General features: G+C 48.3%; 1 protein-coding gene across 5 annotated transcripts in view; it reads left to right on the forward strand.

Moving 5' to 3' along the window:
- The window catches only part of Extl3 (exostosin like glycosyltransferase 3), a 92,363-nt gene that overhangs the window by 39,801 nt on the left and 27,604 nt on the right, over positions 1-24,958 (forward strand). For 3 of the 5 annotated variants that reach the window (XR_005092166.1, XM_028889984.2, XM_028889988.2), the window contains exon 1: positions 8,828-8,915. The exons of 1 other annotated variant lie outside the window; for it this stretch is intronic. The gene's annotated coding sequence lies outside the window, so the exon portion shown is untranslated. Of the gene's footprint in view, positions 1-8,827; positions 8,916-9,526; positions 9,751-24,958 lie in introns of those variants that run through there. One more of the 5 variants, XM_037208450.1, reaches the window with a different exon arrangement.

The following is a 24,958-nucleotide window of genomic DNA, read 5'->3' on the forward strand; positions in this document are numbered from 1 at the left end:
TTTCTTTCTTTCTTTCTCTCTCTCTCTCTCTCTCTCTCTCTCTCTCTCTCTCTCTCTCTTTCTTTCTTTCTTTTTTTACTTTTTTGAGGTGCTGGGAATGAAACTTAGGATCTTGCCCATGTTAGGCAAGCCCTCTACCACTGAGCTACATGTTCAGCTCCAGTATTAGGACTATTTGTCCAGCTCAGGTTAGCTGTCTCAATGCAGATAACAGGATTGAATTAGGCTAAGGTTCCTGGAAGGACGCTAGAACACAATTTATTAGTTCATAGCCATAAGGCGATGCTATGACATGGTGTTAATGACTTAACAAAATAGTGTCTTTTATTGTGTGTGTGTGTGTGTGTGTGTGTGTGTGTGTGTGTGTGTGTGTTGCAGTGCTGAGGATCAAACCCAGGCCCTCCTACTTCCCTTGGCAAAGTGTTTTACTAGCCGCGCCCCACCCCAATCTACAAATGGGTTTGTTTTTTTCTTTAAACAATAAAATGTGCTTTGGCTTGAAGCTGATGTTAACTTGGTGTTCTTGCCATAAATTATCTGCTCACCACCCCAAATGCTCCGCCAATTTTGGCAGACAAAAGCCAGCCACTTTTAAAAGGTAACATCAAAGCCAGGACTTTGAAAATGAGCCATTTAGCTGTGGACTGAGGGCTGCCCAGAGAGCCTGGGGACCAACCTTTCTCTCTTTTGGCTCTGACAGTCGGGGAGTGGGAAGAGTGACCTTGAGCCATAATCTAGAAATTGTCATGCATTGTTCTAATTATAAGCCACAACATTGCCCAGTCACTTATATATAGAAAAGATCTTCACCAGCGGTTTTCAGCATTTTTTTTTAAAAAAAAATTTGAGTATTGCAGATAGAAAAAGGGCTTGTCTCACTAAAACTCATGGACAGCTCCTGAATCTCCCTTTTTGAAGGTTGGTGAGGTCACCAATGGCATCTTTGCTGAGTGGCTTGTGGGTCTGGCAGCTGTCCTGGTGGGATGTGACTATGGGTGCCTCCTTCCCTAAAACTTGAGGCATTCTGATATTAATTTCTCATCCACTGGACTGACATCCAGGTTTCTCTTGAGGAGTCACCAGTTGGGAAGAATAAGTCACCAGCAGGGACTTCCTCCCTGAGGGAACATGTTTGATGAAACCTATAAATACTTTTCTTGGTGAAAGGACACAGTTGCTTTTTTTTGCATGTATGTGTGGCTTAAAAATAATGTTTTAGGTTTTATTATGTGCATAAGTGTTTTATCTGCATGTGTGGATATGCATCATGGGCCTGCTCCCAGGGAGGTCAGAAGAGGGCATTGGATCTCCTGTAACTGGAAGTATGGATGGATGGCTGTGAGCTGACATGTGGGTGCTGGGAAATGAACCTAGGTCCTTTGCGAGAGGCATCCAGTTTTGTTTCCTATAGCTGTGCCGTATAGACCTTCCCGTTTCTCTAACTCAAACTGTCAACCCCTTATGAAGGACTTCTCCAGCCAGCCAGCCTTTCTTCAACTTTCTGCACTTGAACTCACTTCATACACCAGGCGACTTAGTCCGATCATCAGGTGCAGGCCACAGTTTGCCGTGCGGTCCTTAGCATTCTTCTTCATGCTAAGATGTCAGGCTTTGGACGGGGCTGCCTGAGTCTCACATCTGGCGCTACCACTTCCCAGGTTATGAGGTTTGAACAAGTTAGGTTAACCCCTCTGGGCTTCCGTGTTCCTCTTCTGGGAGGTAGGAATAATCACGATGCTGACCGTGCTGTGCTGTTCAAGTATTAAATGAGATGATTCATGACCAGCGCTCAGAGACGTGTCAGCACGGAACTACCACTCAGTTATTTCAGCGTATTAATGACGTCAGGCGAGGTGTGCTTGGTTGCCAGGAACAGAAGGCTCTTCGTGTGAATGCAAATGACTTGAAGGTTTTCTTGGTGATGACTCAAGCAATGGCATCCAGCCCCCAGGACAGCTGGGGCAGGTGGAAAATCTCAGAACTAAATGTCGGCCGCCTCTCAGGCTGCTTCCTCCAGCTCTCCTGGTGGTGCCCACTTCCCTCCGAGGGTTGGCTCTATTTTGCTTTCTGTAGACCAGCTTTTTTGGTGTACCACCCCTGTGTGTGTCTAGAAACACCCCCAAGTCCATGTAAAATATTAGTTGAGCAGTCCTTGTCATGTGACTGCTTCCCAGCATGCTGCGGCCACATTTCCAAGCCAGATGGGATGAGGTTGTGCAGTAGGTCGGCCTTCTCTTAGGACTGCTGGAACAGGCTGGTCACTGGCAGCTCTGGGGTAACCACATGGCAGGACCCCAATTATATATTAAAAGGATGATATATGTTAATAGAAGGGCATCTGGATGAATTTTGACAAATTGAACACATCTCTGTTCAGAGGGTAACCTAAAAACCCAAACCTGTAGCTGCGTGCCTGCTCCCCTCTGAACAATCGGATTAGCTTTTGCATGTTCTTATACCTCAGTTTTGGGAATTGTAGACTATGTCCTTATTTTGTGTCTGGATCCCTTTTCTTCTTTGGAAAGTAGATTTTTATTGTATGAGCATGAATGGTTGACCTGCATATGTGTTTGTGCACTGTGTGCTTGCCTAGTGCCTGTGGAGGTCAGGAGAGTGTGTGTGTGTTGGGGGGGGATGATGATTCCTCTGGAACTGGAGTTACGGAGTTACATAGGGATGCTTGTGACTCGCCACCGCCGCAGCGTGGGTACCAGGAGCTGAACCCAGGTCCTCTGCAAGAGCAGCCAGTGCTCGCACCTGCTGAGTCATCTCTCCAGCCCCAGGTCCTTTGCCTGAGCACTGTGTGAAGTACAGAGTTCACAGCAGCATCTGATGCAGAGCTGCACAGAGCTCACTCATATTCTGTGTGACTACGCCATGCTTTTAGCTGCTCCTCTGCTGCTGGCCATTTGCGTAAGTCTTCTATTTTGTTAAATCTTTTTTTTTTTTTTAAACAAGGAATCGGGGCTGGAGAGATGGCTCAGGGGTTCAGAGCACTGACTGCTCTTCCAGAGGCCCTGAGTTCAATTCCCAGCAATCACATGGTGGCTCACAACCACACAACCATCTGTAATGAGATCTGGTGCCCTCTTCTGGCCTGCAGGGATACATGCAGAGAGAACATTGTATACATACATACATACATACCAAGGAATCGTATATCCCAGGTTATAGCTGAGGAAGCCCTTCAACTGTAGATCCTCCTGCCTCCACCTCTCCATTTTGCGATTACAGTCCTGCACCACCACACAGTCTATATGCGCTAGACAAGCGCTCTGCCAGCTGAGCTGCCTCCCCAGCCCTGTAAGCCCCCTTTGTCTATTCTTTTTGTTGTTGTTGTTGTTTGCCAAGACAGGGTTTTTATTCTATGTAGCCCTGGCTGTCCTGGAACTCACTCTGTAGACCAGGCTGACCTTGAACTCAGAGATCCGCCTGCCTCTGCCTCCCGAGTGCTGGGATTAAAGGTGTGCGCCATTCTTTTATAGTGACACTGTGAACTTCTGTTGAACTTGGACTTGGTGTTGACTGTTTACCACCAGAAGCTTATGGAATATGTGTTGAATTCTCTTCATCCTGTGTCGTGAACTGATACTCTTCCTATGAGAACACTGTTTGACTTTCTCTGGGAGCCTCTTCTCTTCTTCAGGTGGCTGTCATGGTGTGAGGGTACAGCAGTGTCGTCAACACTGGGTAACTCTGATAGGTGCTCACCTGTTCAACTTGCCTCTGACCTTTGAACATAAGTTCTATTTATAGGTAGGTCTGGGGTGATCTGTTGCTTTGGCTCAGTTGAGTTGATCTAGAGGTGGACATATGATCCAAAAGGAAGCAATCACATTTGTCTTCTGGATCACTGTTGGGGACCAAAGGCATAATGGATTGATCCTCTTTTCCTTGACTGCTAATTTCCTATCCTAATCCCTTAGGACAGACAGGGATCTCTTTATGTGGTTATTAAATCACAGTGTAAACCTATTTCTGATTAAGTTCCATAATGTAAAGTAGAGACAATACGTGCTGTAAAAGCTCCATCCATGGTGGGACCAGTGAAGGCTAGCTTTGTTGTGTGTATTGTAACTTCAGCTCCTTTCTAGAAGAAAGACTACACTGTGATTATGATAAAGTTTTTTTGAGCCAGAAATTTTGGTAATGAGACAACAAGTCCATGGGAGAAATAAAGGGGACTTGATCCAGGGAAGGTATTATAATTTTAAAGATGATGGTGGAGACCCTGGGGATCAAGGTGTCTTAGTTAGGGTTTCTATGGCTGTGAAGGGACACCATGAACATGGCAACTCTTATAAGGAAAACATTTAATTGGGAACTTGCTTATAGTTTCAGAGGTTTGGTCCATTATTACCATGGTGGGGAGCATGGTGGCGTGCAGACAGACATGGTGCTGGAAGAGTAGCTGAGAGTGCTATATCTTGCAGGCAACAGGAAGTCGACTAAGACTCTGGGTGGTATCCTGAGCATAGGAAACCTCAAAACCCGCCCCCACAGTGACACACTTCCTCCAGTAAGGCCACACCCACTCCAACAAGGCCACACCTCCTAATAGTGCCACTCCCTATGAGATTATGAGGGCCAGTTACATTCAAACTACCACACAAGGCTTTAGGTCTTAGAGATTGACTGAATGTAGGTATAAAGAGAGACACTGACGATTATGCCCATTTTGTGGTTTCTGTCTTAGGAAAGAAAGATGGAGGTAAAGTCATTATAAACTAGGACATTCCGGGACATCAAGGAGGAAGGGATAGAGATGAATTCACTGTGGGAAATGGTAAATTTAATATCATGGTGACATAAACTAGATTGTTCTGGTCAAGAAAGTGGGGTTCAGAGTTAGGACAGCTTGGAGTCTGGGCTCTGCCCTGTATTCTGTGGCCCCAAGCACCTGCTTCCTGGAACTTCCCGAAGTTTCACTTCCCCTCCATAGGGTGGTATCTCCTAACCAGACTAAAAACAAAAACAAACAAACAAACAAAAAACCAGAGAGGCAGCAGGCATAGAAAGGGTGTAACCTACTGCCTGGCAATTAAGTATTCATAAAATATGCATTCACGGGATGTTGCGGCTGTGGAGGAATCTAGGGCGCCACCGCAGCGAGGTGTCCCGCAGCGAGGAAACTGTTGCTGGTGCCACTGATACTCAAGCAGCCGCTTAAAGCAGCACGAAAGGAGGTGTTAGGAAAAGCCAAAGTCACACGGCTGGTTTGGCACACCTTTTAGAAGGAGCGGGAGCTGGGGCAGGAGACTGACAGATTGACACCTGAGGATGAGAGGTGCTGGGAGCAGCCGCCAAGCCTAAGGTCCGATCAGTTTCAGGTGAATCTTTTTTTTTTTTATCTCCCTAAAGCTTAGGTACAGTTACAATCAAGTAAGTCAGAGTGAGAAACAGCAATGTGTTATGTATTCAAATCCACAGGATGACTAAGTCCTCCGGGCAGCTGGTATCTGCAAGTCAGCTCTTGCCAATATGGAGATGAACCAACCCCTGGAAATTCTTACCTTGTCTCCTATCCTGTCCCATTGCGCACTGGGCCCTTCCTGCCTGCTGCAGATACAGATCTCTGGAAGGAAGCCAGGTAGATGAACTGTTAAAGGAACATCCAAGTGGACCAAGCTTTCCCCATTTTCAGTTCTTCCGTTTATAAAGTTTGCTCCTGCTTCCCCGACTTTCCTCAACAAATGGGAAGAAGTTATATTTTGATATGTCAGCAGTGGTCGTGAGGTGAGGCTTTTGGATGTGTATGTTTGTTTCTAGTGAAAGGAAGAGGAGGAAGAGGCTGGTGTACGTGACAAAGAAAATAGTGTGATACAGGAATATCTTGGCACCTTGGATGGCGCTGGAGCCTTTCTTGGCTCTGTTGTCCTTAGCTCAAGAGGTTAGGGCCCTGGAAGCCCAATGGCCATCAGAAGTCACCTGCAGCCGGGTGGTGGTGGCGGCAGCGCACGCCTTTAATCCCAGCACTCGGGAGGCAGAGCCAGGCGGATACTGTGAGTTCGAGGCCAGCCTGGTCTACAGAGCGAGATCTAAGACAGGCACCAAAGCTACCCAGAGAAACCCTGTCTCAAAAAACCAGGAAAAAAAAAGTCACCTGCAAGCCAGAGGCATTCCAATTCTTGTCTCTCAAATTCAAAGAATAAAATTCATGGACCACAGAGGGTTAGGGTTGGTTTTTTTGGGGGATGGGTGGGTGGGGTGGGAGTAAGCATTATAGGAGGCTGAAGGGAGCGAAAAAAGGCTGAGCTCCAGGGCAGTGGGAGGGGTCCTGAAGATGGAGTGGGGTTCCATTTAGCTTCCCTGGGACTTAATGGGGCTTTAGTGGATGGAGGAAGAGCTGGTCAGTCCAGTTTTCATTACAGGTGTCAAGATCCTTGCAGTTTGGGTCACAGCCACAATATGGTTTCCAGGAAAGGGCATGCTTTTGGTGGGGAGAGAAACAGAGGCCCCCTTCCTGGCATCTTCAGCCTCAGGCCATGGTAAAACCAGAGACACTAGGCTTAGGCACTTGTGGCATCTTTGACCCCTGGCAAGGACTAAGTTATGGACATTGCCAAGGGCATTTCCAGCCTTTAGCGAAGAAAGGAGCTGGTCACTGCCCCCTACCCCCACAACTGCCTAGTCAGTTTCTGCCTCCTGTTTTCAACCATAAGAGAGAGGAGAGTAACATGTCCTCAGCAAGGAAAGGGAGAAGGACGGTGCATTGGCTAGGGTGTTTTTTTTTTTTTTTGTCAACTTGACACAAGCTAGAGTCTTCTGAGAAGAGGGAACCTCAGGTGTGGGTGTGGTGGACCACACCTTTAATTCCAGCAGAAGCAGGCAGTTCTCTGAGTCTACATAGTGAGTTCTAGAACAGTTATGGCTATGTTGAGAGAGAGCCTTTCTCAAAATGCTCTCCCCCCAGGTGGAGAGAGAGGGACGGGGCGGGATGGGGGGGAACCGGGGGGGACTGGGGGGGGGGGGAGGGAGGAAGAGAGGGAAGGAAGGGGGGAGAAAGGGAAGTGGGGGGGAGAGAAACTCCTCTGTCAGTCTGCCCTGGGGGGGGAGGCAGGCATTTTCTTGATTAAGGATTGATGTGATAGGGCCCAGCCCATTGTGGGCGGTGCCACCCTTGGGCAGGTGGTCTCTAGTTGTATTAAAAAGGGCAAACTGAGCCAGCCATGGGGGGGGCAAGGCAGTAAACAGCATTCCTCATGGCCTCTGCTTCAGTTTCTACCTTGCAGGATCCTGCCCTGCTTTTACGTTTCTGCTTTAGTTCCTCTCAGTGATAGGAAAAAAAGGATAATTGGGATGTGTAAGCTAATAAACCCTTTCTTTCCTGAGTTGCTTTTGCTCATGGTGTTTTTTATCACAGTGACAGAAAAGTAAAATAGGGCACATGGGAAAGAGCCGAGCCTGACTTGGAGACGCATGGAGAGACCAGGAGGATGAGGGAAGGATTCCAGAAAATAGGCTGCTGGAGTTTTTAAAAGTTGTTTTGGAAAAAAGAATGGTTAACTCAAACTGTCCAGCGTGGGAGTGGAATCCTGTTTTCTCGTCTTCCCTGCTCTGAGCAGTGTGCACGGGCTCTCCCAAGAAGGGCAGGTGGAAGGGTCAGCAGCTGGGAAACCATCTCTGGGGCGCAGTTCTTCTTAAAGGAACAGACCACCCAAGCACAGCAATGGCTATGAGCCAACCTGCCTGGGTGTGTCTGGGTTCCGCTGAGGAAGGCCTGGGGTAATAATAGCTTTGTTTCGGGGGGATTAAAATAAATATGTTGAAGAAGTCTGATTTTAGATTATACTGCAACTGTGAATTTCAAAAGACAGTTTTAAGCCGGGCAGTGGTGGCACATGCCCTTAATCTGAGCACTTGAGAGGCAGAGGCAGGTGGATCTCTGTGTGAGTTCCAGACCAGCCTGGTCTACAGAGTGAGTTCCAAGACAGACAGGGGTACCCAGAGAAATCCTGTCTTAACACTCCCCCACCCACCCACCCCCCAAAAAAACAAAGGGGAAAAAAGATTTAAAACTATTTTCTTCTTTTTTTTTTTTTTTTTTTTTTTTTTTTTTTTTTTTTTTCCGGTTTTTCAAGACAGGGTTTCTCTAGCTTTGGAGCCTGTCCTGGAACTCGCTTTGTAGACCAGGCTGATCTTGAACTCACAGAGATCCGCCTGGCTCTGCCTCCCGAGTGCTGGGATTAAAGGCGTGCCTCACCACTGCCGGCTAAAACTATTTTCTATATTAGTTCTGGTGACCCCGTGCTACTTTTAGGATTGCTACCTCCATCCTCCATCTCTTTCTTTTGGGTATTCGGAGGGGGGGTAATCTTGCCAATTCCCCAATTACAGGGGCTGGCTTTAAAGTAATTAAGACATTCTTTTTAGTCTTCAGTTCTCAATAGATTAACCTGCTGTTTTTGCAAAGCCCCGGGTTTTTGTTTATTTTTGTTTCCTAAGCATCAGCCCTGCCCTCTATTTGAAGCTAAATATTTAAAAGTGTTTCAGAACTGTGGGTCATAGCTAGAGCGGGCATGGGTTTATTTTTAGGCTGAGGAGTTACCCGGATTAGTGGGGCCCCTCCTCAAGCCCACATGCCTGGCCCTTCTAACAATCACCCGCACCCAGCCTGCGCTTAGGACCCGGGAGGGCAGAGCCCACCACCACCACCTCCGCCTCCACCTCCGGGTGCCTCCGGAAAGTCACGAACACCTCTGCATTCTTCTCTCCCAGGCAAACGCAGGTTCGGCCATTTCCGTCCCTGGTCTTCGGCAAGTTCCGCCGTTGCCGGTCGGAAATGGCCGCCGGCCGGCAGGGGGAGCGGAGGATCCGGCGCGGCCTGGGAGGCGCGCAGCCCGCAGCCGGAGCGGCTTGTGGGAAGCGGAGTTTTGTGCAGCAGACGGCGGTGGCTGGTCTCTGCCTGGAAGCTGGTAAGAGTCCGGGTGGCGTGGGAGCCTGAGGACCCGGGCAGGGCAGGAGGGGCTGGCGGGAAGGACCCGGCAGCCTGGGGCGCGCGGCCGTGGCGGGCAGGAGCGAGAGTGGCTGTGCCTGGAAGCTGTTGTGGCGGCGCAGCCGAGTAGGCCTGCCCCGCGCCGGGGGCCTCGCTCCGCTGGGGCCCGGCACGAGCGACCTGCGGGAGCATCTTCTGTGGAAGCGCAGCCCCCACCTCCCCGTGCTCATGCCCACATCTGGCCGGCTCTCCCGGCACAGCTGCGCGCTGCTGCCCATCGGGCTCTTCTCTCCAGGTGGCCACTTCCTGCCAGGGGTCCAGGTGCTGCTGTGCTCAGTGTCCGCCCGGGGCCTGGGTGTGCCGCAGCACAGGGCTGAGGGATGCAGGTCTGTGCGCCCCGAATGGGGTGACTGCTCTGCAGGCGACAGCCCCAGACCAGAGCCTTGGAGATGAGCCGGGCAGCACCGGGTGCTTTCCCTAGCCCCACAGCGAGCCAGCTGCTTAGCCCCTGTTGATACACCGATGGCCCTCAGCCCATTGAAACTCAGTGGGTGTCAGCTCCCCCCAGCCTGGATGGTTGCTCTTTAAATTCGCAAGGCCTTTGTCAGGTCCTGTTCTTTTGGGGGAGGAGGAAACGCAATGTGTGATTTAAGAGGTGGCAGTAGTGTCGCTTCTTTTCACTTTGTCTTGTTCTTTCAGTGTGGAGAGTCTGGCGTGTCAACGCTGGTCTCCCTGATCCCCCTCATCTCCCCGTCCGTCCGTCCGTCCATCCATCCAATGTTCCCACCACGGAGTTTCCTGACTATTGCTTAACAGTTAGTCTTCCCCTCTGGCCCAATGACGATAACTCTGTAGAATCTGGAGGGTGGTTCCCCCGGGGGAATTGATAACCTTGAGTGAAACCAGGCTTTCTCAACAGCTTACTCCAGGGGAGGACTTTGAAGTAATTTGTGATGGAAGGGAAGCCACTTTCTTCAACTCTTATTTGGTGTGCTAAACATACCCTTTCCTGTGAGAATTTCCTGCCCTTTGCCTGTGGGGAGCCTGAGGGTTGAAGTTAGCGAGTTGCTTTCTGGAGACCTCGAATTGTGGAGCTTCAGAATTGTGCAGGGGGTTTTTGTTTGGTTTGGTTGTTTGAGACAGGGTGACTCTGTAGCCCAGGCTGGCCCGGAGTTCTTGGTCGAGCCTGTTGCTTCAGCCTCTGTAGCGTTGGGATTGCAGGCTGGAGCCATGGCACTCAGACCTTGCATCTTCAGAATTCTGGAGACGAGTGTTTGGTCACCAGAGGTGAGGGGTAGGACTAACAGTTTGCGGTGTGTGTGTGTGTGTGTGTGTGTGTGTGTGTGTGTGTGTGTGTGTGTTCATTCTCTCACCCCTCATTTTTCTAGAAGAAAACCCATTATTAAATATTTGGTGTATGTTGGGATCTCTTAGTGACTTAGGTCTGAGAGTTTTTGCCTGTGAGTGAAAAGACTCAGTGACCAGATAGGAGAGAAAAATACGGGTTCGAGGAGAAAGGAAGGTCCAAACTCTGCTAGAAACTTTGAGAAGAAAGTGTGCTGGCTGGAAAAGGCTGTGGGGTGTGAAGGTGCTTGGCTAGGGTGTGGGGGTTCGCACCTATAATCCCAGCCCTGGGAAGGCAAGGACAAGAGGCTCACCGGGAATGAGTTCCAGACCAGCCTGGTATAGGTTGTGAACTCTTGCCTCGTGGTCAAGGAGAGTTAGTAGAGGGTGGTCCAGGAGTTAGGAGCGAAGCTGGTCCTGTCACCTGAGAAGTGACTAAGTTTGTTTTTTACCCATAGAACCCAGGGCTTCACACATGCCATAGTGGCAAGCAGTGTACCCTCGAGCTGCAGCCCTCCCTCTGGCGGTGACTCGGGGGAGGGGTTCAAGGTATTGTTGGAAGTAGAATCAGGGATTAGACCTAAGAGCGTCTCCCAGGATGTAGCCTTGGGGAGGGTGTAACTGTCTCTGTGTAGTGTAGTGAAGCAAGGGCTCAGAACCAAGGGCCTTTAATTAAACCTTCGAAAGTTACCCACTGATCTTTGCTGGAGAACTAAGTTGAGTTGAGAAAGTTTGGGGTAAGCTGTTTCTCTCCAGGCAGCTTGTGGTAGCACACATCTGAAGCAAGCTCTTGCTGGGTGGTCGGAGCATCAGGAGCCCACAGGTCATCCTTAGCTATATAAGGGAGTTTGGGGCCAACCTGGACTACCTGTGTCAAAAAACAAAAACAAAAAACAAGCAAACCAACATATATTTTACTTATTTTTGTTTACTGCTGGTATCTGTTTCCTTTGAAAATCTGTAGTAACAAGGTAGCTGACATGTAGGTTCCATGAAGTAGCAAATCGTGGGCAGATGAAATGGAGAACTTGAGGACAGAGGTCAGCTCACCTTTGAGCATTGTCCTCTCCCGCCTGAACCAGTCACATGCTCCTTTGATGCCTTTGCAGTCCTTCAGGAGTCTTGTAAGTAGGTGTAAGACAAGCAGGATCTGCCAGGCGGTGGTGGCGTACGCCTGTAATCCCAGCACTCGGGAGGCAGAGGCAGGTGGATCTCTGTGAGTTCGAGGTCAGACTGGTTTACAGAGTGAGATCCAGGACAGGCTCCAAAGCTACAGAGAAACCCTGTCTCGAAAAACCAAAGAGAGAGAGAGAGAGAGAGAGAGAAAGAGAGAGAGAGAGAGAGAGAGAGAGAGAGAGAGAGAGAGAGAGAGAGAGAGAGAAAAGCAGGATCTAAAAAACAAACACACAAACCTGTAACCTTGAAGTACAGAGGGACACAGAAACTCATTTAGTATGGTGTTCCTTTACATAGGCCATAATGTGTGGTGCAGAGTATTGCTTAGAGGCATCCACATGACCCATTAAAATCCCAGGGATGGAGCATAGAAAGGAGAATGGTAGACTCTATTGAAGAAGGAGACCAGCGCCTACATAATATAGAGCAGAATCGAATGTATCCAGTGATTAATACCTGCATGGATCCGTCGGCCAGTGAGCAAAGCTGTTTTTGCACTAATGCATGGAAGAGCAGGCGGTCTAGTCAGCTCCTGTGCCTGCCGTAAACTATCACCTCTGATTAGCTCGCTATGGCTTTTGTATGTTCTTCCGTTTGACTGGCCCAGTACCTTTGACTCCTGTGCCTGCCGTAAACTATCACCTCTGATTAGCTCGCTATGGCTTTTGTATGTTCTTCCGTTTGACTGGCCCAGTACCTTTGAGATTGGCCATGATGTTAATGATTAACACCCCCCTGGCGGTGGTTTTGTGGACGCTTTACCCTGTTATCTCCATTATCTCACATGTCATCATTTTCAGTGTTTTCAACCCCTTTTAAATATTTTCCTTTTCAACAGAAAAAGAAAATATCCCTATCCCAAGGGAGGAATATAAAATAGAAATAGGTTGGGAATATGCCCTCAGCATATGTAACAAGACAGTTAAAATATGTGAACTCATGGGGCTGGAGAAATGGTTCTGTGTTTAAGAGCACATTGTTCTGTAGAGGACCTGAAGTTTGATTCCAGCACCCACATCAGGCAGCTCACAACTGCCTGGATCTCCAGGTTCAGGGAGCCAACATCCCTCGACCTCCTTGGGCACATACGTAGGCGCGAAAACACACACACACACACACACACACACACACACAAATAAATAGTAAATGTTTAAAAATAAATTAAAAATTATAAGTACAATGTGATGGCGGATTATAGTAGTGTCTTTAATTGCTGTATAAGTTCTTTGCTGTCTTTGTGGGTTCCCCCCCCTTTTTTTTTCTTCCATAGAATTTATTCTTTAGGGGATGGAGAGATGGCTCAGTTGTTAAGAGTACTGGCTGCTCTTCCAGAGGATCCAGGTTCAGTTCCCATCATCCACATCACAACTCACAATTGTCTGTAACTCTAGTTCCAGGGCATCTGAGACCCTCACACAGATGTACATACAGGCAAAACACCAATGCACATACAATAAAAAAATAAGTAAAAATCATTAAAAGAAAAAAAAAAAAAGAATTTATTCTTAACCCAGGCTGGCCTTGAACTGAGAGATCCGCCTGTCTCTGCCTCCTGAGTGCTGGGGTTAAAGGCGTGCGCCATTGCCACCGTCACCGAAGCCGCCACCACCACTACCGCCACCAGCTTAAGGATTTATTCTCTAAAGCCACCGAGGGGCTGGAGAGGTGACTCGGCTAAGAGTACTTGTTGCTCTTGCAGAGGACCTGGGCTTGGTTCTCAGCACCCACATGCTGGCTCACAACCATCTGTAACTCCACTTTCAGGGGACCGGATGCCCTCTTCTGACCTCCACAGGCACCGGGCATGTATGTAGTGCACATACATACTTTCAGGCAAAACACTCAAACACATAAAAAAAAAAAAATCTAAAAGACCAGTTACTGATAGATTAGAGGTAAATGTTAACAGATTGCTGGGTGGGGGTGGGGTGAGGAGGGGACTGTGTAGCAGAGAAGACTGAGAACCTGGGAGACCTGACCGAAGCTGGACATGGTAAGTGGTAGGGTTCTTAAACTGGTCAGCAGTATTTACCGACCTGTCCTCCCACTGAAGCCTTACAGTACCCCAGCTTGTAGACTCAGTCCTGAAGGGATTCCCTTAGCTGTGGTTTTTGTCTCCTCCAAGTGTCCCCACTTTGGACTACGGAGTCGTAGAGGAATTCCACATGTGGGGAGACGGTCGCCATGGTTCCTTCTTCGCCTGGACACAGGCTGCACACTGGTGTTTGTTTGGATCAGATAAGGCTTGCCCAACTTAGAAACGTTTAGAAATAGGGAGATTACATGTTAAAAAAAATCACTGCTTTTGTCTTCTTGTGAGGAAAATATTGCAGGGTCTGTGCTACCTATTGATGACCCTGGTGTTGACAGACTGCATTTTGCTCTCCTTACTGGCCAGCTTCATTTGTCTGTCTGACTCTTGAGGCCTCAGCTGCCCTCCGAGTATTCCCACTTCCCCCAGCTGTTTCTTATTTGGCGGTTTTCAATCCCTCCGCCAGCCCTTGCGTCCTCTGCCCTCCATGGGCCGTGTTAATGACCTTCTTCAGCGTGGCTCTCAGCACAGATCACAGAACTCCGCACACAGTGCTGAGGACACAGCTGCTGCCTTTGCTTTTCAGCCTCCACTTTGTTGGGGACGGGCGGGTGGGGGCTGGGGGGAGCGGCGGAGCAAGACCAAATTCAAGGTGATGGGCTTTTCCTAAATAGTTGTATTTCCTTGCCGCACTGATCACAGTGGCTGGAATCCCAGCCCCGCCAGTGCCCAGGCCTGTGCTCAGTTAAAGGCAGTCATTCTCACACGGTTTGAGATCAAAGTGTTTGCTTTGTCCTTATCTCTATTGGATTTCCTCTGCAGAAATCCAGCTGATAGCTTTTTGTGTCTTGGGTTTTCTCCCAGTCTTGACTCCTCCCTTTGTGACTTCCTTTATTTCTTAGTTGTAAAATACTAAAAGCACTGTGGCTTTGAATGAACCGTTGATAAGGCCCCAAAGTTGTTGTTGTTAATGGACTCTCTGGAAAATGGAGGGGGGCTGGGCTGGGGGAGGGGTGCTTCAAGGTAAGTGCCATGCACAGGGCGTGGAGCGGAGGGAGGTCTGGAGCCTCGAAGCCTTGGCCTGACACAGTGGTGTTTGTTCTTCCAATAAAAAAAACACAGGAGCATCCGGGCATTTCCTGGGCAAGGTGCTTGTAGGTCAATGAAGTCCTAGAGTCCTGAGGGTCTTTGAGGCCAGTTGCTCTAGCCTCTTCCTTTTAGGAGTTCAAAAGGGACTAAGCAGGGTGTGGTGGCCCCTGACTTGATCCCAGGATCATCAGGAGTTTGAGGCTAGCCTGGGTTACATAGACATAGACTCTGCTTCAAAAAACAGAAAGTGCCCAGAGCTTGTGAGTCCGGAAGGAGAGGCATTGTGAAGGGCTGGTGAATCAGAAGGTGGCTGCCGTAAAGCAAGAGTAGAACTCTGTTCTCAGTAGTCACAGGCTGCTTTACAAACTGGCCAGCCAGCTTTTGCTTCAGCTCTGCGGCTGGGCATCAGCGTCAAGAGAGAGAGAAGAGAGAGAGAGGAGAGGAGAGAGAGAGAGAGAGAGAGAGAGAGAGAGAGAGAGAGAGAGAGAGAGAGAGACCGAGACCCACCCAGGGTGCGAATGCTACCAGTTACTACCCAGGCCACAGAACAAAGGAAAGGTCCTGTAGTCCTGAGAAATGGAAGCCTGAGGAAGACCAGTTCCGTCTCTGTCACACCACAGCTTGACTGTTCCAGAAAATGCACTAGGAGGATGTGCCTGGAGACCTTATTAAACTGTTTCCCACACTTCTCTCGCTTCAGAAATATGCTTGGCAAAAAAAGCCAGCCATAAGTAGTCTGTAATTCCACTGTTCAGGAGGTAAAGGCAGAGGCAGGATTGTCACGAGTTTGGGGGTTCACATAGCATTTTCAAAAAAGCATTCTCTTTTTAAACATTCTTTGAGACAGGGTAAGTCTGGTTGTCCTGGAACTCACTATGTAGACCAGGCTGGCCTCAAAAATCACAGAGATCTGTCTGTTTCTGCCCCTCGAGTGCTGGAATATTGAGAGAGAGAGGGAAAAAAATAGGAAGAATGAAAAAATCCTGAATAACTTTGTAATATAAAAGAGCCAGACTTTGTGTTTTGTTTATGTGTCTTTTTCTACCCAGATACATGGTTTTGAATGTTATTTTACCACTAATATATCATTGTAACCTGTTTCCATCTTATTTAAAATTATTGAAAAGTTTGCAGCCGGATGTCCATATAAGTAACATCATATTTTACATTTAGCCATACTTAACTTCTTGGGTGTTTTGTTGTATCTATTGTAGAAAGAATGCTGAGGCATTTACATCTTGTGTGTAGGTCTTTATCACATAGCAATTTCATTTTCTAGGAATATGTTCTAAGTCAAAGATGGGAAAAGCTAAGACTTTCATCACAGATGACCTCCATTTACACAGCATAAAGGTACCGGCCATACCTGCTGCCTGCAGGGCCCAGAGTGTACCGAACTTCGCCACCTGTCCTAAATGTTGTAGTGTGAACATTCTTGCAGGTCATTTTCTTCCTATTCATGGTTCTGGCTTTCTGGAGGTGGAGTTGAAGGTCAGGACAGCCTCCGTTTGTCTAACTGTCCTTCAGAAAGGTGTGTGACCTTGGATTCTGATCACCACCAGCTATTACAGATCTTGACTGATGCGTTGGTGGAAAGCACCACTATTTTGTGTGTTTCTGTGCCTGGAAGGCACACATTGAAACGCGCTCATTTGATCCCCTCGGCCCTTTCTTTCAGTAACTTCTTGTCTTTATCTTTCGGCTACCCTTAATGTCTTTGCCTTTTGATCACCAACCCAGTGGTGAGCTGAAGTGACTTGCATGTTTTCCTTTCCTTCTTATGGTTCATTTGTGACAATTTTTTAATCTCTGGGACTTTTTATTCTGGCTTATCATAGAAATCTCCCCCTCCCACTCCCCCCACTCTCCCCCCCTAAGTAATTATCACATTATTTACTGAATTATCAAGCATGTGCTTTAAAAGACTGCAATACAATGTTTCCCTCTTCCTACCTTCCCCTCCTTCCTTGTTTGTTAAGTGGCTCAGGCTGACCTCACTCGCCATCCTTTTGCTCTGCTTCCTGAGTGCTAGGATTCCAGGAGCGAACTGCCATGCCCTGTTTGTTTGTTTATTCATTCATTCATTCATTCATTCATTCATTCATTCATTCATTCATTTTCCCCATTACAAAGACAGAATATATTTACTAAAAGGACCCAAGACAAGCGGCTCTTGTCAGTAAACAGATACTAGACGAGTGAGAAGCTGTGCCCGGGGTGCTGAGCCACGCAGACCTGAGCCTGTGTCTGGCTCCCCAGCGTGTTCGCTGTATTTTCGGAAGCAGCTTTCCTGACCTCCACCAGTCACCACTCTCTGCCAAGCGGAAATAACACTGCCCCCCCACCCCCCACCCCCAGTGGCTTCTGAAAGGATCAGCAGTGTGAACTGTGTTGTCTGGAGTACGCTGTGCCTGGCGCCTGCACAGGTAAAAACTACTGCCGGTGCGGTGTGGCTGCCGGCTTTCTGTCAACCTAGGTGCAGTGATGTCTTCTCGGTTGGCTTTAATTAGACTGAATCATATACCTGATTGTCATGGGCCTCCAAAACAAGTCAGGCCCCTTGGCAGTGGTGGGTAACCATGACGTATGGAGCACCCGTGCTTGGGTTCTGATCGAATTCTGCCACTTGACGAGGCAATTTTGGCTGAAATGGGAAAAAGAAAATAGTACTATATACATGGATGGGTAGTAGGTAGGTTTTGAGTGTACAGACAAAGACACACCGGTGGATCATTTTCTCTTTTTTAAAGAAGCACTTTATATATAAAGAGAGTGTTGGCTTTAATCATTGTGGTTATTATAGTGTAGTACAATCATGGAGATGTAGAAATCATCCTGTGTGTATGCGTACGGGACGTGGGACACTCCTTATGAACATGAGTTTAAGTGCTACCATTCCATAGCCATGGTGGACATGGGCTTTGGTTTTGTCACGTACAGTGAGGTGGCCTCTACTTGTAAGGTTGCTGGAAGACTGGGGTGGTGTATTGAGGAATGTCATAGACCTAACCTGGCACATAGTGAACATTCAATAAATATTGGCTCACAATTAAATTGAGAGCATATTAAGCACATGGAGGATTTCAGTTGGAAGCACCTGGAAAGGGCCTAGATTAGATGGGAGCCCAAGTGGAACCAGCCATTTCTTTGTGCTTCCTCCTTGTCTTCCCTCTTTCCAACTTCTTTGGATATAACCATTGAAAGACACTAAAGAAGCCCTAAGTAAACAGGTGTTCCAAGTTTACGGTGAGGAATCTCAGAGCTTTATTCTTTTTGTTTTGTTTTGTTTTTGTTTTTTGAGACAGGGTTTCTCTGTGTAGCTTTGCGCCTTTCCTGGAACTCACTTGGTAGCCCAGGCTGGCCTCGAACTCTCACAGAGATCCGCCTGCCTCTGCCTCCCGAGTGCTGGGATTAAAGGCATGTGCTACCACCGCCCAGCCTCAGAGCTTTATTCTTACAGGAAGAAAAGTTAAGTAGAATGGTTATGATATGAATATATCAATAAACTCTTGAAAGCAAGGTCTGGGAGAGCAGAATATATTGCAGTTGGCTGTGTGTTAAGGAATGCTAGAGAAGGTAGCCAGAGGAGGAGATGACTGACAGAGGAGGTGATAGAGGGGGGAGGAGGTGACAGGGGAGACGAGGAGGTGACAGAGGAGAAGGAAGAGGTCACAGGGGAGGAGGTGACAGAGGGGAGGAGGTGATGGGGGAGGAGGAAGAGGTGACAGGGGAGGAGGTGATGGGGGAGGAAGAAGAGGTGACAGGGGAGGAGGTGATGGGGGAGGAAGGAGAGGTGACAGGGGAGGAGGTGATGGGGGAGGAAGGAGAGGTGACAGGGGAGGAGGTGATGGGGGAGGAAGAGGTGATGGGAGCAGGAGTTGACAAGGGAAGGAAGTGATGGGGAGCAGGCTATAAATTTCAGAATTGTCTGGAGATGAAAATGTCGGCTGAGAGTTTGAGTAGTCTTTTAGTGGCAGCTGCCATCTCTATGGGAGATTTAAAAACTAGAGAAAAAGAATTATTTCTCTATGGAGGTTTTAATCTGGTTGGAGAAGAATCAGTTGAAATGATGAACTAGGTTTTGAACCATATATGATACTAAATCGAGTCCAGTGGGATCTTCGGGATTTGGCAGTCCCTTGCAGTTTGAGAAACTTTATGGAAGCTGTTAAGACTGAAAGTGGCCACAGAGGGGAGAGTATATAGGACTTGGGTTTGTCTGTCCTCTGGGGAGTGAGACTTGAGAGAGAACACAGCTTGAGCCCCTCCTCTCCATGTGGGGTGGGACTGTGAGAGTCCTGAAGGGGACCCTGAGGGGCAATGAACAGGGAGACGGTAGAGCACCATGCATGACCCTGAGCAGTGGATAGACCTGGTGAAAAGCAGTCTCCGACTAGGCACATTGGACTGTTGGCATGTGGACAGAGCAGTGTGGCTGAGAGCTCTGGTAAACAGACAGGAATGAACGGTGGCCTACTGGATGGTATTCAACTACTAATGTCTGTATGTGGATAGTATTTTACTACTGATGTCTGTGTATGGATGGTATTCAACTACTAATGTCTGTATGTGGATGGTATTTTACTGCTGATGTCTGTGTATGGGTGGTATTCAACTACTAGTGCCTTTGTGGCAGGATGTCATGGTTGGAGAGCAGAGGGGATTCTGTTTTCATCTTTTAAAAAAACTCTTACTGACCTTAAACTGACTGTGTAGCTAAGGGTGACCTTAAACTCTTTTTAAACTGTGTGCCTGCGAATGCAGTGCCCTCAGAGTGCAAGAAGAGGACATCAGATCCTCTGGACCTAAGTTATAGGCCGTTGTGAGCCACTGACATGGGAACTAAGCTCAGGTCCTCCACTGAGCTGTCTTCAGACCCGACCTGGAATTCTTGATCTTCTGCTTCCACCTCTGGAGTAGAGGCATGTGCCACCATGTCTGGCTTAACAGCTCTTAATAGAAGTGAAGAAAAAAAATCAGGTTGCAGAAGAGAACACACGGTGTCCTAGTTTTGTAAGCATGTGTGCGTGGATAAAGGAAGCCTCTCTCTGCCTTTGGCCAAATAGCATTTGTCTTTCCCTCCAGAATGCATATTATGTAGTCCAGAAGGAGAGCTAACTTCTCCTTAACACACACAAGTGAAGGGTAGGAAGCGGGGGCTTGGCCTCTGAGGATCTGGCCAGTATGCTGGGGCAACCACACCGGAGGTGTTCCGGTCGAGTTTGTGAGCGGGAGGGTTGAGACTCTGGGTAAGAGGATAGATCTTCAAAGGGCCGAGGACCCAGGGAAGCAGTAGGGGGACAGAGCGCCCATGCCACAGGCACACAGGTGCCCCTCTTAGCCTAGACTGTGGGTTGTCAAGAAGAGGAAGTAGCCACCCAGAAAGCATGGCTGTGGTTTCCTGCCTGTGGATTTTGTGTTCGCATTTATCATCGCTGTGTGGTGGGGAGAATCTCTAGGTTGAGAAATTGACATAAAACCGAAGGCTGATAATAAGGCCGGGCTATCCATCCAACACACTGTTCTAGAGGGGTCCAGGGAGCTTCCTCAGAAAGAAACACCCCCAAAGAGACTGAGTACAGGATTACAAAGGAAGCATCTGCCATCCAGTGAGCAAGAATCAGCAGCCAGAACAAGGCGAGCCAGGGAAGACAAGGAGCAGGTACTGTTACAAAGGGAAGGAATGGGGCTTCTGGAGACTTGAAATTAATTGTCTCCAGAACGAAAGCCCAGGGTAGGGTAGGCCGAGTAGTGACACTGGCGGGGGGAGCTGACTACTTAGAGCTGCAGACCGTGGTTGTGGGCTGCATCTGGCTCCCGGCTTGCTTTTGTTCTTTTTTTTTTTTTTTTTTTTTTTTGGGTTTTGAGATAGGGTCTTACTATAGACCAGGCTGGCCTTGAATTCACGGAGATCCACCTGTCCCTGTCTCTCGAGTCCTGGGATTAATGGTGTGTGTCACTGTGCTCAGGGAGTATCTGATTTTCATAGTTTGCAGTGTAAGAATGAACAACATTTTAAAAGGGTTGTCTCAAATTTTTTAAAGCTTTGTTTTACTTTATAGATATGAGGGTTTTGCTTCTACGTATGTGTGTGTACCACATACACGCACAACTGGTGTCATGGAGGGCAAAAGAGAGCATCAGATCCCCGGAACTGGAGTTACAGATGGTTGTGAGCAGCCACCATGTGGTACTAGGAACCGAACCTGCGTCCCCTGCAAGAGCAACAAGTGCTCTTAACTGCTGAGCATTTCCCCAGATCCTTTCCCCCTTTTTAAAAGAGTAAAATACGCTGCAGATATTTTATGTGACCCCCCCACACAGACTAAAATATTAGTTGTCTGGCCCTCTGCTGAAAGTTTCCCAATTCCTAAACTAGACAGACGTGGGGAAACTGCCCGAAGGCGGCAGCACAAAGGACGAGTTATGAAAGAGAGGAGAAGGTGTGGAGGCCGGAATAGGCCCTGACAGGTGTCAGTCAGATAGAGACTCAAGTGGGAGACAGGAGGAGAGGCGGGCTATATTCAGAGACTGCGGATGATAATAGATTTCTGGGTTAGTGAGCGGCAGGAGCGCCAGGATTCAGAATGTTAGCAAAGCTCCCACTCGTAAACAGCCGAGCGTGGGAGAATGCTCAGTTGGTGACATAGTTCTGCACACGCAGGAGAGCCTGTGTTTGATCCCCAGCACTCACGGAAAAGCCAGGGGCAGTGGCATGCTGGCATGCATCCATGCTGGGGAGGCAGAGGTTTGGGGGGCCTTGGGAGCTTGCTGGTCAGCCAGTATAGCTTAATGGTAAGCTTCAGGTTTGGTAAGAAATCATCTCTTAAAAAGTAAGATCAGAGCTGGGTGGTGGCGGCACACGCCTTATATCCCAGCACTCAGAGGCAGAGGCAGGCAGATATCTCTGTGAGATGGAGGCCAGCCTGGTCTGCAGAACGAGTTCTAGGACAGCCAGGACTGTTATACAGAGAAACCCTGTCTCAAAAACAACAAAACAAGGGCTGGAGAGATGGCTCAGAGGTTAAGAGCACTGGCTGCTCTTCCAGAGGTCCTGAGTTCAATTCCCGGCAACCACATGGAAGCTCACAACCATCTGTAATGAGATCTGGTGTCCTCTTCTGGCCTGCAGTGCAGGCATGCATGCAGGCAGAACACTGTATACATAATAAATAAATAAATAAATCTTTAAAAAAAAAAAAGAAAAGAAAAAAAACAAAACAAAACAACACTCCCCCCCCCCCAAAAAAAAAAAAAACCCAAAAGTAAGATCAGCTTGAGGAACACACCCAACGTCAACTGCTGGCCCCTGAATACGCATGTGCACTGCACCCCACACATGCAGAAAAAACCCACCTACAGAACGAAACCCAACCAGACGGTGGGGTCAGACTGCCCACGAGGTATGCATCCACATGGGCTGACATCTCACTTTGTAATGACAGTGATAAATCAGGGGGTTCCCCACAGTATGGTGGGGAAGGAAAAGGGTGTGTCAGGAAGAAAGCAACAACCGGAAGGAAGGTGAAGCCCAAAGAGGACTGGAATCTGATGAGCACAGAAACTGGGAAGGATGTGAGCGAACCCAAACCATCGTGAGCTCTGTTGAGGACTGTGAGGCTAGAACTGAAGTGGGCCGCCCGATGCCTGATGCAGGTTAACACAGGCAGTGCTGAGTGGAGGAAGCTTCAGCTTGCTTAGGGCAAGATGCTGCTGCTCCGTATTTTAAGGGTCACCACGAAGGAAGACAGATAGAATACGGTTGGTCGTAGTGAGAGGGGACTGTGCTAGATTCTGTAGTTCCTTATATAAAATGGTATAGTGTTTGCATATACTGGCACATCCTGCTATATCAGTGGTTCTCAACCTCCTGATGCCAAAACCCTTTAATACAGTTCCTCGTGCTGTGGTGACCTCACCATGAAATTATTTTCATTTGCATTTCATAACTGTAATTTTGCTACTGTTATGAATGGTAATATAAATACCTGTGGTTTCCGATGGTCTTCGGTGACCCCTGTGAAAGGGTCATTTGACTCTCAAAGGGGTCGCACTCTACAGGTTGAGAACCCCTGTGCTATATGCTTTAACCATCTCTAGGTCACTCACAATACCGTATCAGTCTCTTTCCTGCCATTGCCACAGAGTACTTGCGGTTGAGTAATGTAGAAAATAGAGGTTTAGTTAGCTCACAGTTTTTTGTTCACTGGGAATTTCACACATAAATACAGTGTGTTTGACCTTACCAGTCCCCACGTCCTTCCAGCTTCATGTCTTCTCTTCATCCCAGAGCCCAGTCAGTGCTGTCCCCTTGTGCATGGGGTAGGGCCAGCCACCAGAGCATGGGCCGCTTCACAGCGCCATTTTCCTGCTCTCTATCTCAGCAGCCCAAGCACCTCCGAGAGGGGCGGGGCTTCATGAGGTCCTCGCCGGTCCTCCTGGAGTTTTGAATGGCGTGATCTCGCTCAGTTTCTGAGGTTGAACATTCAAAAAACATAGTGCTGGCTTTGGCAAATGCCCTTTGGCTGTGTTGCCTTCATGGTGGAAATTAAGACTACAGGTGGTTTAGATGGGATTATGATATTAAAATTTTAATTACTTTTATCTTTTTTTTTTTTTTTTTTTTTGGTATTTCGAGACAGGGTTTCTCTGTGTAGTTTTGGTCCCTGTCCTGGATCTCACTCTGTAGACCAGGCTGGCCTCGAACTCAGAGATCCTCCTGGCTCTGCCTCCCGAGTGCTGGGATTAAAGGCGTGCGCGTGCGCCCCCAGCTACTTTTATCTTTAGATGAAAGTCTGCATACATTGTCCACGTTGGTCTTGAACTCCTAAGTGGCCCTCCTTCCCCTGCCTCCCAAGTAGCAGGCACCTGCCGTCATTCCAGGTTAATAGTTTCATTCTTACAAATATACTAAATAAGAGAGTGACGCGGGCCTTAAAAAAACGCTGTTTTTGAAATCAGTGCATGGGCTGCAGTCATCAGTAGACTGGAGAATTGAAGGATGGGCCAGGGACATTCAAGCTACAGCACGCCAAGTGAGATTTTAAAATACCGAATTCGTTAATACACAGGATAAGTTGGTAGGCTGTGGTTGTTGTGGGCCAGAACTAGGGTGAAGGCAGAATAATAATTAAAAGGGGGAAAGTGTAAAAAGGATTGCAAATCGCTGTTGCAGATGTATTATGATCGCAATAAAAATGGCAAGATTGGCAGGAGACCAGCTGTAGACATAGGAGCTGGCGACTGAAAAGTAACTGAGGCTTGTAGCCAGTCTGTAACCTTTTATGTGGCAAACTCAGAAGGGGGGTGTTTACAGGCTGTCTCTGGGTTTTGTAATACTTCTACCAAAGGCACTGTCGCTTTTCTGATGGGAAAACTGTCTCTCCGATGGTAAAATGGGCATCTAACTGTGGGGTTCCATCCAGGGCTGGCTGCCCAGAGGTCTCTGTCTTTCCTGAATACAGCACATTGTTTCTGGCTGGCGGAACTAAAAGATACTTGGAAAATGAAGTCCTGGAAGTGACTGATGACCTCAGCAGAGGCAGGGTACAGAGCTGCAAGGCAGGTGTTGAAGGTCTAGCTTCTAGGAAGGTCTGGGCATAGGTGATGCTTGACATCATGGAAGCAGATGGATTCATTAACAGATGATGCTGAGAGCCTTCCAAAATACTTTCAAGCATGAGGTAGGAGGAAGACTGGATGTCCCCAAGACAGAAAAAGAACATGAGTCAAAGATGTGGGCGGGATACTAAAAATGTCCTTCCATAGAAGTTAGGGAAAGAGACCGAGGAAGTGATCAGTGACACAGTTCATTCATTAACTCACAGTGGACACAGTGGTGACATGGCAAGGCCTGAGCAGACTAGGGTCCTGCTCTCAGGGAGTAGGGTTCAGTGTGCGAGGTGGGAAAGAAGAAGGGGGGGAAGGAAAGGAGGAGGGAAGGCGGGGGAAAGGAGAAGGGGAGAGGAGGAAGGAGAAAGAAGACAAAGAGAAAGTCAGTAGGTTAATGCCGGAAAGTGTCAGGGGCTAAGAAAGGCACTCTAAAGTGAGAACACCAAGAGAGTGGGCCTGAGGCGTGAGAGTTAACCAGGAGAAGCAGCATATTTCAGAGACCAGCAGGGATGGGGTGCTCAGGTAGTACAGAACGTGGTGTGGCTGATCCGAAAGGGGGCAGTGTAGCTCAGTTTGAATGAGCGGGGGTGGGGGGGTGGAGGGCGGGGGGCAGGGGTGTGGAGGTGGGGTGATGGCTAAACTGCGTATTGGGGGCAGTGCTGTGAGAGGCCACACAGCATCCCCAAGGGGGGGAAAGTGACGAGTTTGCAGTGTAGGGTGGGGCGGGGCAGGCAGGGATGGGGAAGTCGGCAGGCAGGCACGAGGGCCCT

Source organism: Peromyscus leucopus, chromosome 9, assembly GCF_004664715.2.
Source record: "Peromyscus leucopus breed LL Stock chromosome 9, UCI_PerLeu_2.1, whole genome shotgun sequence".
NCBI classification, from domain to species: domain Eukaryota; kingdom Metazoa; phylum Chordata; class Mammalia; order Rodentia; family Cricetidae; genus Peromyscus; species Peromyscus leucopus.